Source organism: Leiobunum rupestre, chromosome 6, assembly GCF_980474605.1.
Source record: "Leiobunum rupestre chromosome 6, qqLeiRupe1.1.hap1, whole genome shotgun sequence".
NCBI classification, from domain to species: domain Eukaryota; kingdom Metazoa; phylum Arthropoda; class Arachnida; order Opiliones; family Sclerosomatidae; genus Leiobunum; species Leiobunum rupestre.
In genome coordinates this window covers 3,508,017-3,522,203 of record NC_143389.1, presented here as the reverse complement: position 1 = coordinate 3,522,203, position 14,187 = coordinate 3,508,017, and the positions used below count along the sequence as shown (strand labels likewise).

At 41.6% G+C, this 14,187-nt stretch overlaps 3 non-coding genes and 5 pseudogenes across 3 annotated transcripts; 5 read left to right on the top strand and 3 right to left on the bottom strand.

Annotated features, from left to right (window-relative positions):
* Window positions 1-592: 592 nt before the first annotated feature.
* Window positions 593-711, bottom strand: LOC149938193 (5S ribosomal RNA). The gene has a single exon (XR_016481925.1). It is a non-coding gene; the product is annotated as a 5S ribosomal RNA (ribosomal RNA).
* Window positions 712-1,861: 1,150 nt separating this feature from the next.
* Window positions 1,862-1,970, top strand: LOC149938192 (U2 spliceosomal RNA; annotated as a pseudogene).
* A 1,458-nt stretch (window positions 1,971-3,428) lies between these two features.
* Window positions 3,429-3,606, top strand: LOC149938191 (U2 spliceosomal RNA; annotated as a pseudogene).
* Window positions 3,607-5,569: 1,963 nt separating this feature from the next.
* On the bottom strand, window positions 5,570-5,688 carry LOC149938190 (5S ribosomal RNA). Its single transcript, XR_016481924.1, has one exon. It is a non-coding gene; the product is annotated as a 5S ribosomal RNA (ribosomal RNA).
* Window positions 5,689-6,837: 1,149 nt separating this feature from the next.
* On the top strand, window positions 6,838-6,967 carry LOC149938189 (U2 spliceosomal RNA; annotated as a pseudogene).
* Window positions 6,968-8,388: 1,421 nt separating this feature from the next.
* LOC149938188 (U2 spliceosomal RNA) lies at window positions 8,389-8,568 on the top strand (annotated as a pseudogene).
* Window positions 8,569-10,531: 1,963 nt separating this feature from the next.
* Window positions 10,532-10,650, bottom strand: LOC149938187 (5S ribosomal RNA). Its single transcript, XR_016481923.1, has one exon. It is a non-coding gene; the product is annotated as a 5S ribosomal RNA (ribosomal RNA).
* A 1,150-nt stretch (window positions 10,651-11,800) lies between these two features.
* Window positions 11,801-11,878, top strand: LOC149938186 (U2 spliceosomal RNA; annotated as a pseudogene).
* Window positions 11,879-14,187: the final 2,309 nt, after the last annotated feature.

The following is a 14,187-nucleotide window of genomic DNA, read 5'->3' as shown; positions in this document are numbered from 1 at the left end:
ATAAAACATTTTCCAAAAGTCCTTTTTTAGATTCAACTATTTAAATTACATTTAAGATTAAAATTTAGAACAAAAAATATATTTCACAATTAGAATTTGTTAATAAAATTTTAACTTTGGACTTCATTCCAAAACCAGAAAAGGCCATTTCAGAGTGGATTTTACCGCGGAAATGTTTTTGTTTAGAGATAAACGTTAGTTAGTTAGTTAGTTAGTTAGTTAGTTAATTAGTTAGTTAGTTAGTTAGTTAGTTAATTAGTTAGTTAGTTAGTTAGTTAGTTAGTTAGTTAGTTAGTTAGTTAGTAAGTAAGTAAGTAAGTAAGTAAGTTAGTACTATTTTAAGTACAAGCCTTAAGTAGAATAAAATGAAAACCAATTTTCTCGCCATTTTATTTTGTTCAATTTTGATACTAACATGTATTTTATTCACGGAAAGATGCTGCCAGTTGTTAAAAAAAGGCCAAGAGTTGACCGAAATAATATTATCGTCTGGGCGAACTTTTAATTGCATAAAAAAGCAGCGTCAAAATGATAGGATGAAGGTATTTTCCTGTTAAAAGACGCAAATCCCATCCCGCGAAAATAAATGAGTAGCCAACGGCACGCGGTGTTCCCAGGTGGTCTCCCTCCCAAGTACTGACCGCGCTCGACGCTGCTTAACTTCGGTGATCAGACGAGAACCGGTGTATTCAGCGTGATATGGCCGTTGCCGCTAGAGTGTAATTGATAGCGGTGGACAAGCCGCGACTAGCCAGGTCCTGGTAGGTTGGTGATCGCCGAGGGCCACCGGCTGCATGCGGCTCCAATAGAACGTTCTATACACTCTTTTTAGAAACGTTTACTGGGCGCCGATATTATCGTACAGACAACCAACGAGCAAGCCCTTTACCGCAGAAATTTCATCCCCCCCCCCCCCAAACCAGTTTTTTCATCACCCTCCCCGTAGACTGTAAGGTGATGGCGGTCGATTGGGAAGGCGCGTTTACGAATCTATAAAATTGGTGTGGTGTGCTTTCCCCCTTTGGAGTTCGGAGGAGGTGAAGGTTTGGCCGGTTTTTCGTCTTAGAGAAATATATTTATCTGGCAAACCCGTAAGAAATTGAGAGCAGTCAATTTTTATTAGTAGCGTAGTTGCTAGCCTAGGCTTCACATATTTCCGGCTTTGCTTTCCGCGCCTTTTTTCTTATTTTAAATGATTTTTGTAATAAATGTATGATGGCAAATAAGCAAAATTCTAGAAAATACTAGTCCCAAATCCACGTGTTTAAGATGAAACTTAGATCATGAAAATATCCTTAACCCCAAACATACTTCAACACCTAGGGTGCCTCCTACAACTCCTAAAAGGTACGTCTCTAAAATATTCATATAAAGACAGGACATAAGCCGAATTCTCTTAAACCAAAGAATAACAAAAGTTGTTAGTCCTGCTGAACCAGCTCTATAGTCTGTATGAAAAGTGACCGGTTATGGTCCACTTTTATAGAACGCTCTATTCGCTTATAATAAATTTTTCCTAAATGGTCATTTAAACGCGTTTGACGTTTCACGTAGAATCTAGTACACTTAATACGTTATTTATGGTCCTATAAACCACCATTTAGATTTTTTTTCCATACGGCCCGGTAAAGTGGCCCACTCTACTGTCTCTAGCCGATGACCCCAAAAGTGCCAGTCCGGGCCTGGCGGTGTACCTCTATTTCACGGATTCAAGATATCGTCTTCTCCTTTGTTCGCGCGATGGCTACAAACGTTGTCATCTCCCACCAGGACCAACATTCGGTGACGTAATTATGAAATATTTGAAATGCTCGAATTCTCTCTTTTTACTTTGTTAAACAGTGACGGCTCCTAGCGGGTTATCGCTTCTCGGCCTTTTGGCTAAGATCAAAGTGTAGTATCTGTTTGCTCCTTTTTTCGAAGCCAAAGGCCGGGAACCGTATTTACCTGTATTGGGAAGTTTACTTACCTGCACTGCCGCTCCAGTCTCCTGCTGATCCTGTTCCGGTCCGTCTGTTCCTGAAATCCACAATCTTGGATCCACCACGAAAGGGATCGCTTCCCAGCGATTCCAGAAGTCCTCCAGCGATTCCGATGACCTCGGAGAGAGGCATCATGCCTCCTGCGCTACCGACGATCCTGAACCAGCAAGTTCCGGTTCCAGCTTTGGCTTCAGCTTCAGCTCTCAAGGCCGCTTCAGCCAGAGTTAAATTCGACGGAGTTGACGTGGAAGACGTAGCAAAAGCTTTGTTTAACCACGTCGAAGTGAAGAATGTTACCGTCTTCCAATTGGTCTCCAAGACCGAAGCTCAGATCACCTTTCGAGATGCAGCTAGTTTTCAGCGAGCCGTTGACAGCGGAATCGTCGTGGGTGACAAACAACTGGATGTCATCGGTGTAGTCGACCCAGTGGCGTATATCACTGTGAAGGATGCGCCGAGTTGGTGGGAGTTGGCTATATTTAAAAAATGGCTACGATCAAGCTGCGACGTCATCGCAGAATCTTGGGAGACTTACCAGGGCGGCGCTTTAAAAGATGTCCGAACCGGAACAAGGCGGCTGCAAGTTAAAGTCAAGGGTCCAATCCCGAACCTGATGACCATCAATGGGCATCGCATTCAGATCACTTACCGAGGCGTCCAGAGAATGTGTTTCTTTTGCCATAAAGACACTCATCAGGTTCGGGATTGTCCGAAAAAGAAGTCCAAGACTCGCCAGCCCCCAGAGTCCAACGGAGAAGTCATCCCAGCTCCCAGTAACTCGACAACTGCTCCCTTGGGGGTGATACTTACCAATGCCATCTCTCGAGAAGAAATCCTGAAAGAAAAACCATCACGCTCACCTGTAATACTTACCGAATCAAACGACTCCAGAACCTCCAACGAAAGCTTTTACTTGGCAACACCTTCTCCAAAGACCGTAGATCCTCCAGCCAAAATCTGTACCTTCGCCGACGCTCTGAAATCGCCACCACATCATGAACCTCAACCAGAAACTGAAAGCGAACCTGACTCCAACGAACATGACAGCCCCACAACCAGACCAAGATTCGATCCATTAGATTGGAATTATAACGAGGTGCCAGGCCTTAACCTACTAAAGAAAAACGAACTTCAAGCCCTCCTCGAAAAAATCAATGCCAGAGCCCCCACACGTTCAATTAGCCTAACCCGGACAGCAGAAGACCTCGTCGTAAGAATAACTGACCTCCTGAAAAACTATCCCAAAAGACGACGGAGTAGAACTCCAGAAAAAGAAATTAAAAAAGGAAAAATATGATTTAAATTTAATTTTTAAATTTTTAACATAGTTCTTTACTCGACTTTTATACCATGATCCTTTTTAAACGATTGTTCGCGCTAATTTAATTAATTAAACCGTGAACAAATATATAACAAATGAAAAATGTAAAAATGTAAAAAACGACAATCTTTTAATAAACAATTAAAAGTATCTGTTCTTATCAGCTTAATATCTGATACGGGTCCCATCGGGGCCCAAGATATTAAACTTATTTTTGGACGGCGGCGGAGTGGTCGGAGCTTGCTCCACCTCCGCCACGGGTCGGCCTGGTATTGCAGTAAATCCGGGATCGGCCCACTTCTCTCTTGAAATCAAAAATCAAACGCTCTTATAATGGCGCACTGCGCAACACAGTATTTCCGGGAAATGTTATTTGGCTGTCTTTATATATATTTCTTTATTATAATATATTGCCCCTCTGACGTCATAAGTGGTAAAATCCTTATTGTCGAATAGTTAATAATGAAGAATCGGAAAGATTCCAGTTTTTGAATTTTCTTTTACCTAGTTATACACTCTTTTTCGCGGTATTTTCACGGAGGATAGGAAGGGAGGCGAAGTAGGAGGGATGAATGGCGGCAAGATTGCGGCAGCTACGCTACGTCTAGCCGCCATTTTTCCGAAATTTTCCCGCCGCTAAGCTTCTTACAAGGATGCTGCCGCGTTCATCCCTCCTACTTCGCCTCCCTTCCTATCCTCCTTGGTATTTTCCTGGGCGCGTCCATGCTTGGTTTTCCCCCTTTCAGTCCTCTCCTCCATTATGGATACCCAAGGAGTGGATGCTAGACTCCCCGTTTAGGGCAGAGGCAATGGCCGACGAGCGGGAGGCAAGTAAGAGGGGTAAAATAAAGGCGCGAAAAGAGGTTGTTCTGTGTTATTCCTGTGGTTTTATTCGTAACCCAAGGTTCGTAAATCGTGCATGTTCTAAGTGGTTGGCTGAAGGAACCGGTTTTCATAACGTAAATTCGCGGGTTTCGGTATGGTGGGTAGAGACAGCGCGCCCCTCATTTTTAGGTCATTGGGTTCCAGCCAAGATGTTCCGCGTAAAGAGAAAACACGAAATAAGCCCCTCTCCATTTTTTCTCTCTTCCCGTCTTCCGTGGACAGTGAGTCGCCGCCGGGGGCCCGCCGCCCGCGGCAGCTACATTACCAAGATATAAAGTGGCAAGGCTTATTTTTGGTAAGTACAAAATCATTTATTATATATTGCTCTATAATTAACTATATTTGGAATTAAACATTTTTGTTCTATTTATCTCAAAGTCATGATTATTCCTAACATTAATAGTATTAAACTTAATATGATATATCTTTTGTTAAAGTAGATTAGGAATTTATAATTTTAATATTTATAGAGGAGTTCGGATTTAAAATGTTATATTTTTTTAATAATGATCTCAAAGATCTGACTTTTGAAATGTTTGTTACTTTTTCTAAGTATCAATAAAACATGACATTAAATTTATATTGTGCCAAGGTTCATTTTTATATTTTACATAAACTACATCACCTAAAACAATTAATAGATAAAAGTTAGCTATATTATTTTGTTTAAAAAATATATCTCTGTCTCCGTTTTATTATTTAATTTCGTGGTTTGTTTTGATATTTTGTATTTTTGGGTTACTCCCCTAATCCATGCGGCTGTCCCATGATAAAACCTTCTATAAAACATTTTCCAAAAGTCCTTTTTTAGATTCAACTATTTAAATTACATTTAAGATTAAAATTTAGAACAAAAAATATATTTCACAATTAGAATTTGTTAATAAAATTTTAACTTTGGACTTCATTCCAAAACCAGAAAAGGCCATTTCAGAGTGGATTTTACCGCGGAAATGTTTTTGTTTAGAGATAAACGTTAGTTAGTTAGTTAGTTAGTTAGTTAGTTAATTAGTTAGTTAGTTAGTTAGTTAGTTAATTAGTTAGTTAGTTAGTTAGTTAGTTAGTTAGTTAGTTAGTTAGTTAGTAAGTAAGTAAGTAAGTAAGTAAGTAAGTAAGTTAGTACTATTTTAAGTACAAGCCTTAAGTAGAATAAAATGAAAACCAATTTTCTCGCCATTTTATTTTGTTCAATTTTGATACTAACATGTATTTTATTCACGGAAAGATGCTGCCAGTTGTTAAAAAAAGGCCAAGAGTTGACCGAAATAATATTATCGTCTGGGCGAACTTTTAATTGCATAAAAAAGCAGCGTCAAAATGATAGGATGAAGGTATTTTCCTGTTAAAAGACGCAAATCCCATCCCGCGAAAATAAATGAGTAGCCAACGGCACGCGGTGTTCCCAGGTGGTCTCCCTCCCAAGTACTGACCGCGCTCGACGCTGCTTAACTTCGGTGATCAGACGAGAACCGGTGTATTCAGCGTGATATGGCCGTTGCCGCTAGAGTGTAATTGATAGCGGTGGACAAGCCGCGACTAGCCAGGTCCTGGTAGGTTGGTGATCGCCGAGGGCCACCGGCTGCATGCGGCTCCAATAGAACGTTCTATACACTCTTTTTAGAAACGTTTACTGGGCGCCGATATTATCGTACAGACAACCAACGAGCAAGCCCTTTACCGCAGAAATTTCATCCCCCCCCCCCCAAACCAGTTTTTTCATCACCCTCCCCGTAGACTGTAAGGTGATGGCGGTCGATTGGGAAGGCGCGTTTACGAATCTATAAAATTGGTGTGGTGTGCTTTCCCCCTTTGGAGTTCGGAGGAGGTGAAGGTTTGGCCGGTTTTTCGTCTTAGAGAAATATATTTATCTGGCAAACCCGTAAGAAATTGAGAGCAGTCAATTTTTATTAGTAGCGTAGTTGCTAGCCTAGGCTTCACATATTTCCGGCTTTGCTTTCCGCGCCTTTTTTCTTATTTTAAATGATTTTTGTAATAAATGTATGATGGCAAATAAGCAAAATTCTAGAAAATACTAGTCCCAAATCCACGTGTTTAAGATGAAACTTAGATCATGAAAATATCCTTAACCCCAAACATACTTCAACACCTAGGGTGCCTCCTACAACTCCTAAAAGGTACGTCTCTAAAATATTCATATAAAGACAGGACATAAGCCGAATTCTCTTAAACCAAAGAATAACAAAAGTTGTTAGTCCTGCTGAACCAGCTCTATAGTCTGTATGAAAAGTGACCGGTTATGGTCCACTTTTATAGAACGCTCTATTCGCTTATAATAAATTTTTCCTAAATGGTCATTTAAACGCGTTTGACGTTTCACGTAGAATCTAGTACACTTAATACGTTATTTATGGTCCTATAAACCACCATTTAGATTTTTTTTCCATACGGCCCGGTAAAGTGGCCCACTCTACTGTCTCTAGCCGATGACCCCAAAAGTGCCAGTCCGGGCCTGGCGGTGTACCTCTATTTCACGGATTCAAGATATCGTCTTCTCCTTTGTTCGCGCGATGGCTACAAACGTTGTCATCTCCCACCAGGACCAACATTCGGTGACGTAATTATGAAATATTTGAAATGCTCGAATTCTCTCTTTTTACTTTGTTAAACAGTGACGGCTCCTAGCGGGTTATCGCTTCTCGGCCTTTTGGCTAAGATCAAAGTGTAGTATCTGTTTTTCAATAGTACTATACCGAGATCTTAGTCGGGGGGCGAGAAGTGTTTATACGCCTTTAAGGCGAGTTTGCCTGCCTTACCGCACGAGATGATCCTTTGCTGAGCCGTTCCGCTGCTGCTGTTCCTGAAAGAAAAAAAAAAAACCCACCTGCTACGTACCTGTTACTCACCTGAAGCTGTATCTCCTGTGATCCTGCTCCTGTGAAGTCTCGTCTCTCCGCTGATCCTCTCATAGCCAGCATGGCTATGGAGGTAAGGAAACGAACCGCTCGCTTAGACGTAAGCGGTAGCTTCTTGGAAGTCGCTCAAGCCTTCCTCGAGAAACTTGGACCAGACAGTGTCGAAACACTGCAACCTGTTGGTAATACATCCTTTTTATTAACTTTTACGACCCTTGCATTCCTGCAACAAGCTGTCTCTTATGGAGAATTAATGGTAAACAACAAGCCCTGCAAAATCACGAGTGTAGAAGACGACGGCATCTGGCTTACCATAAAGCAGTTGCCTTCTTGGATTCAATGGGATTCCATTCTGACAACCCTGCGTCAATACGGGGAGATTAAAGCTCATCGCCACGATGAATATAAAGAATTAAAAGGGATAAGGAATGGCGATCGTGTAGTGAAATTGAAAATGAAACTAACTGTTCCTAATGTGCTTTATTTTGGACGGAGCAGGGCCCTGGTATACTATACCGGGGTTGCCAAGAAATGCTTCTTTTGTGAGCAGGAGGGGCACGTTGCCTCCACCTGCGAAAAAAAGAAAAACCAGAGGGCAGAGAAGAAGGAAAACGAAGACCGCGTGTTACCCCAAGATCCGGAAACCACCGCAAGTTCCACACGTACTCCTTTGGAGGTGGTAATCGTTAGCGCTACCACCCGAGAAGAAGACTTAAAAGAAAGCTCACCACGCATACCCTCAATACTTACTCAAGCAGACGACTCCAAATCCTCTGAAGAAAGCTGGACTTTAACATCACCAGAACCATACAAGAGAAACGCAGAACCTCCAGTCCAAACAAGCCAATACGCCGACGCCTTGAAATCTCCACCACATCACGATGACCTAGAACCCGAAAGCGAACCCGAATCCATTGACTCCGACAACAACTCCAGACCCCGATTTGATCCATCAGAGTGGAATTATACCGATCCGTCACAACTACATTTACATCTATTGAGGAAAACCGAACTTCAAGCCCTTCTTGCAAAAATCAACTCCAGAGCACCCACACGTTCACCCATCCTAACCAAACGAGCAGAAGACCAAGCGGCACAAATCATCGAACTTTTAAAAAATTATCCAAAGAGACGACGTAGTAAAACTCCAGAAAAAGAAGTGAAAAAAGGCAAAAATATGTTTTAAATTTAATTTTTAAAATTTTTAGCATAGTTCTTTGCTCGATTTTTTAACCATGTTCCCTTTATCTTTTAACGATTGTTCGCGATAAATTAAAATAATTAACACGCGAACAAAAATGACAAAATTGTAAAAATGTAAAAAAACGAAGCTTTTAATAAACAATTAAAAGTATCTGTTCTTATCAGCTTAATATCTGATACGGGTCCCATCGGGGCCCAAGATATTAAACTTATTTTTGGACGGCGGCGGAGTGGTCGGAGCTTGCTCCACCTCCGCCACGGGTCGGCCTGGTATTGCAGTAAATCCGGGATCGGCCCACTTCTCTCTTGAAATCAAAAATCAAACGCTCTTATAATGGCGCACTGCGCAACACAGTATTTCCGGGAAATGTTATTTGGCTGTCTTTATATATATTTCTTTATTATAATATATTGCCCCTCTGACGTCATAAGTGGTAAAATCCTTATTGTCGAATAGTTAATAATGAAGAATCGGAAAGATTCCAGTTTTTGAATTTTCTTTTACCTAGTTATACACTCTTTTTCGCGGTATTTTCACGGAGGATAGGAAGGGAGGCGAAGTAGGAGGGATGAATGGCGGCAAGATTGCGGCAGCTACGCTACGTCTAGCCGCCATTTTTCCGAAATTTTCCCGCCGCTAAGCTTCTTACAAGGATGCTGCCGCGTTCATCCCTCCTACTTCGCCTCCCTTCCTATCCTCCTTGGTATTTTCCTGGGCGCGTCCATGCTTGGTTTTCCCCCTTTCAGTCCTCTCCTCCATTATGGATACCCAAGGAGTGGATGCTAGACTCCCCGTTTAGGGCAGAGGCAATGGCCGACGAGCGGGAGGCAAGTAAGAGGGGTAAAATAAAGGCGCGAAAAGAGGTTGTTCTGTGTTATTCCTGTGGTTTTATTCGTAACCCAAGGTTCGTAAATCGTGCATGTTCTAAGTGGTTGGCTGAAGGAACCGGTTTTCATAACGTAAATTCGCGGGTTTCGGTATGGTGGGTAGAGACAGCGCGCCCCTCATTTTTAGGTCATTGGGTTCCAGCCAAGATGTTCCGCGTAAAGAGAAAACACGAAATAAGCCCCTCTCCATTTTTTCTCTCTTCCCGTCTTCCGTGGACAGTGAGTCGCCGCCGGGGGCCCGCCGCCCGCGGCAGCTACATTACCAAGATATAAAGTGGCAAGGCTTATTTTTGGTAAGTACAAAATCATTTATTATATATTGCTCTATAATTAACTATATTTGGAATTAAACATTTTTGTTCTATTTATCTCAAAGTCATGATTATTCCTAACATTAATAGTATTAAACTTAATATGATATATCTTTTGTTAAAGTAGATTAGGAATTTATAATTTTAATATTTATAGAGGAGTTCGGATTTAAAATGTTATATTTTTTTAATAATGATCTCAAAGATCTGACTTTTGAAATGTTTGTTACTTTTTCTAAGTATCAATAAAACATGACATTAAATTTATATTGTGCCAAGGTTCATTTTTATATTTTACATAAACTACATCACCTAAAACAATTAATAGATAAAAGTTAGCTATATTATTTTGTTTAAAAAATATATCTCTGTCTCCGTTTTATTATTTAATTTCGTGGTTTGTTTTGATATTTTGTATTTTTGGGTTACTCCCCTAATCCATGCGGCTGTCCCATGATAAAACCTTCTATAAAACATTTTCCAAAAGTCCTTTTTTAGATTCAACTATTTAAATTACATTTAAGATTAAAATTTAGAACAAAAAATATATTTCACAATTAGAATTTGTTAATAAAATTTTAACTTTGGACTTCATTCCAAAACCAGAAAAGGCCATTTCAGAGTGGATTTTACCGCGGAAATGTTTTTGTTTAGAGATAAACGTTAGTTAGTTAGTTAGTTAGTTAGTTAGTTAATTAGTTAGTTAGTTAGTTAGTTAGTTAGTTAATTAGTTAGTTAGTTAGTTAGTTAGTTAGTTAGTTAGTTAGTTAGTAAGTAAGTAAGTAAGTAAGTAAGTAAGTAAGTTAGTACTATTTTAAGTACAAGCCTTAAGTAGAATAAAATGAAAACCAATTTTCTCGCCATTTTATTTTGTTCAATTTTGATACTAACATGTATTTTATTCACGGAAAGATGCTGCCAGTTGTTAAAAAAAGGCCAAGAGTTGACCGAAATAATATTATCGTCTGGGCGAACTTTTAATTGCATAAAAAAGCAGCGTCAAAATGATAGGATGAAGGTATTTTCCTGTTAAAAGACGCAAATCCCATCCCGCGAAAATAAATGAGTAGCCAACGGCACGCGGTGTTCCCAGGTGGTCTCCCTCCCAAGTACTGACCGCGCTCGACGCTGCTTAACTTCGGTGATCAGACGAGAACCGGTGTATTCAGCGTGATATGGCCGTTGCCGCTAGAGTGTAATTGATAGCGGTGGACAAGCCGCGACTAGCCAGGTCCTGGTAGGTTGGTGATCGCCGAGGGCCACCGGCTGCATGCGGCTCCAATAGAACGTTCTATACACTCTTTTTAGAAACGTTTACTGGGCGCCGATATTATCGTACAGACAACCAACGAGCAAGCCCTTTACCGCAGAAATTTCATCCCCCCCCCCCCCAAACCAGTTTTTTCATCACCCTCCCCGTAGACTGTAAGGTGATGGCGGTCGATTGGGAAGGCGCGTTTACGAATCTATAAAATTGGTGTGGTGTGCTTTCCCCCTTTGGAGTTCGGAGGAGGTGAAGGTTTGGCCGGTTTTTCGTCTTAGAGAAATATATTTATCTGGCAAACCCGTAAGAAATTGAGAGCAGTCAATTTTTATTAGTAGCGTAGTTGCTAGCCTAGGCTTCACATATTTCCGGCTTTGCTTTCCGCGCCTTTTTTCTTATTTTAAATGATTTTTGTAATAAATGTATGATGGCAAATAAGCAAAATTCTAGAAAATACTAGTCCCAAATCCACGTGTTTAAGATGAAACTTAGATCATGAAAATATCCTTAACCCCAAACATACTTCAACACCTAGGGTGCCTCCTACAACTCCTAAAAGGTACGTCTCTAAAATATTCATATAAAGACAGGACATAAGCCGAATTCTCTTAAACCAAAGAATAACAAAAGTTGTTAGTCCTGCTGAACCAGCTCTATAGTCTGTATGAAAAGTGACCGGTTATGGTCCACTTTTATAGAACGCTCTATTCGCTTATAATAAATTTTTCCTAAATGGTCATTTAAACGCGTTTGACGTTTCACGTAGAATCTAGTACACTTAATACGTTATTTATGGTCCTATAAACCACCATTTAGATTTTTTTTCCATACGGCCCGGTAAAGTGGCCCACTCTACTGTCTCTAGCCGATGACCCCAAAAGTGCCAGTCCGGGCCTGGCGGTGTACCTCTATTTCACGGATTCAAGATATCGTCTTCTCCTTTGTTCGCGCGATGGCTACAAACGTTGTCATCTCCCACCAGGACCAACATTCGGTGACGTAATTATGAAATATTTGAAATGCTCGAATTCTCTCTTTTTACTTTGTTAAACAGTGACGGCTCCTAGCGGGTTATCGCTTCTCGGCCTTTTGGCTAAGATCAAAGTGTAGTATCTGATCTCCTGAACGGAGAGCCATTCCCAGAAACATTTCGCGAAGGCCACGTCGTCTTAATCTGTAAAGACACGGACAACAAAGCCTCCCCTTCCGCGTGGCGGCCTATTACGAAAATAAACACGGACAGAAAACTGTTCGCTAAGATCCTCGACTCGCGTTCATCCAAAGTCACCGGCACCATCATTGGCACTAACCAGACTTGCGGGGTTAGAGGGCGTCAGCCGCTATTTAACCTTGTTATGCTCCGAGATATCCTTGTGGATTACACCGAGCGGGATCGTTGCGGCTTCCTTCTCGCTGTAGACTTCGAAAAAGCCTTCGACCGCGTTAATCACCAGTTTCTCTGGCAGACTCTCGCGCGTTTCGGCTTCGGTCAGCGTTTCGTCAGCATCCTGAAAAATATGTACGAAAAAAACATTAGTCAACTTACCATCAACTCGCATCCGTCGGAACCATTCCAGATCAAAAGGGGCGTTCGTCAAGGCTGTCCCCTATCACCCAGCCTGTTCTGCCTCGCTCTGGAGCCACTCCTCTTTGCAGCGAGCCACAGTCTGGACATTCGTGGCCTCCACTGCCCGGGAACGGCCGTCTCTAGTCAACAAATTTATGCCGCTCACGCGGACGACGCCAATTTCATGTTGGAGGACATCGCTTCGGTTCGGGGTACGCTACGGCTCCTCGACGACTTTTGCGCTGTCTCCGGCAGCAAGTTAAACGCCACCAAGAGCCAACTTGCTCGAATCGGTGGCAAAGCCCTCGAGTTGATTCCCGCGACGTTACCAATAAAGGAAACCACAGAACCAGTGAAAATCCTAGGTGTACTGTTCTCAGCCCACGGAGTAGCCCATAGTAACGAGACTCGCTTTGTTGAGAAATTCTCAACTTCTTTGGACGCGTGGGCGGACAACACTTTTTGTTTCCGCACCCGCGTCCAACTCATCAAGCAAATCGCCCTACCAAAATTGACTTACCCAGTTCCTCTCGTGGTTTTCTCGCCTGCCACGATTGCAACAGTCAACAGGAAGATTTTCTCATTCGTTTGGGGAGACAAGCAAGAACTTATCGCGCGGCAAACTCTTTGCCTCGACTGTAACGATGGCGGCCTCGGGGTTCCGCTCCTCGAAAACGAGCTTCACGCTCTCGCCTTGACCCGGTATTCGTCGTGCTTAGCAGCGAAGGACCATCCAGTTAGCGCCACAGTTTCATTCCACCTTTCCACGAGTTCAAAGACAATTTTTAAAGTACCTTGGGACGTGTCCGCTATGCACGCTCGCGACGTTCATCCAAATTATGTACCTTCAAAAACAACGGCGGCTTTGGTTTTGAAGTCAAAACCCGACACTGATCTTCTCAAGATTTCTAACAAGAGTGTGAAAGCTCTTCTCCAGAGACCAGTTGTACCACGGATATTTACGCTTCAGCCGCACGTCAAGTGGAAAACGGCTTTTAGCCGACTTTCCAACAAAGCACTTACCGGTTCTCGTCGCGATTTCGCGTACAAAGTATTCCACGAAGTTGTCCCGGTTCGTGACGTTCTATACGACCGCAACATGTGCGCTACTCGCTCATGTCCGTTCTGTCCCAAAAATGAGACCATCCAGCACCTGTTATACGACTGCGACATAGCAAAACTCCTCAGAAACCGTGTCCGCGAGTTCTTGGGAGTTAAGTTTATCTCGTGGCAGACTGTGTGCCACTTCGTACCCCTTCCGGTTCCCGTGTCACTGATACACGCAACACTAGTATTGTTGGCGGAAATCAACTTCCAGATATGGAAAGCGAGAAACCGCTTAATTTTTGAAAAAAAACGTGACACTGCACTCGTCGTATTAGAACGCGTTCGCCTCCATATGGCTATGAGGGCACGGGCAGATAAATTACGTCTCTCACGAGACAAATTTGAAGAATACTGGCATAACCCTGTAAAACCTTTTTTTGCAATTCGTGATGACACAATTAAACTACTTTTTTAGCTTTTAACGCGTAAAGTTGTAAAAGTCTTTAATTATAGACAAACCCATAGTACAAATAACATAAACAATGTATAACAAAGGATTAAATCCACGTAACTGAAAAATGTTTAAAAAATAAAATAAAATAAAATCGTACCTGCAATAAAAATTTAAAGAATTTAAACTTACCTGGAAAATTAATTAACTTAGCCTAACGTACCTGAAATTATAAAATGTTATTAAAATGAAAGTACCTGGAAAAAAAATTTTACTTAGCTTAACTTACCTGAAATTTAATAAATGTTATTAAAATAAAAGTACCTGAAATACAAAATGTTCAAAATATTACACGTACCTGGCAAATATGATATAAACGTACCTGGAAAATGTTA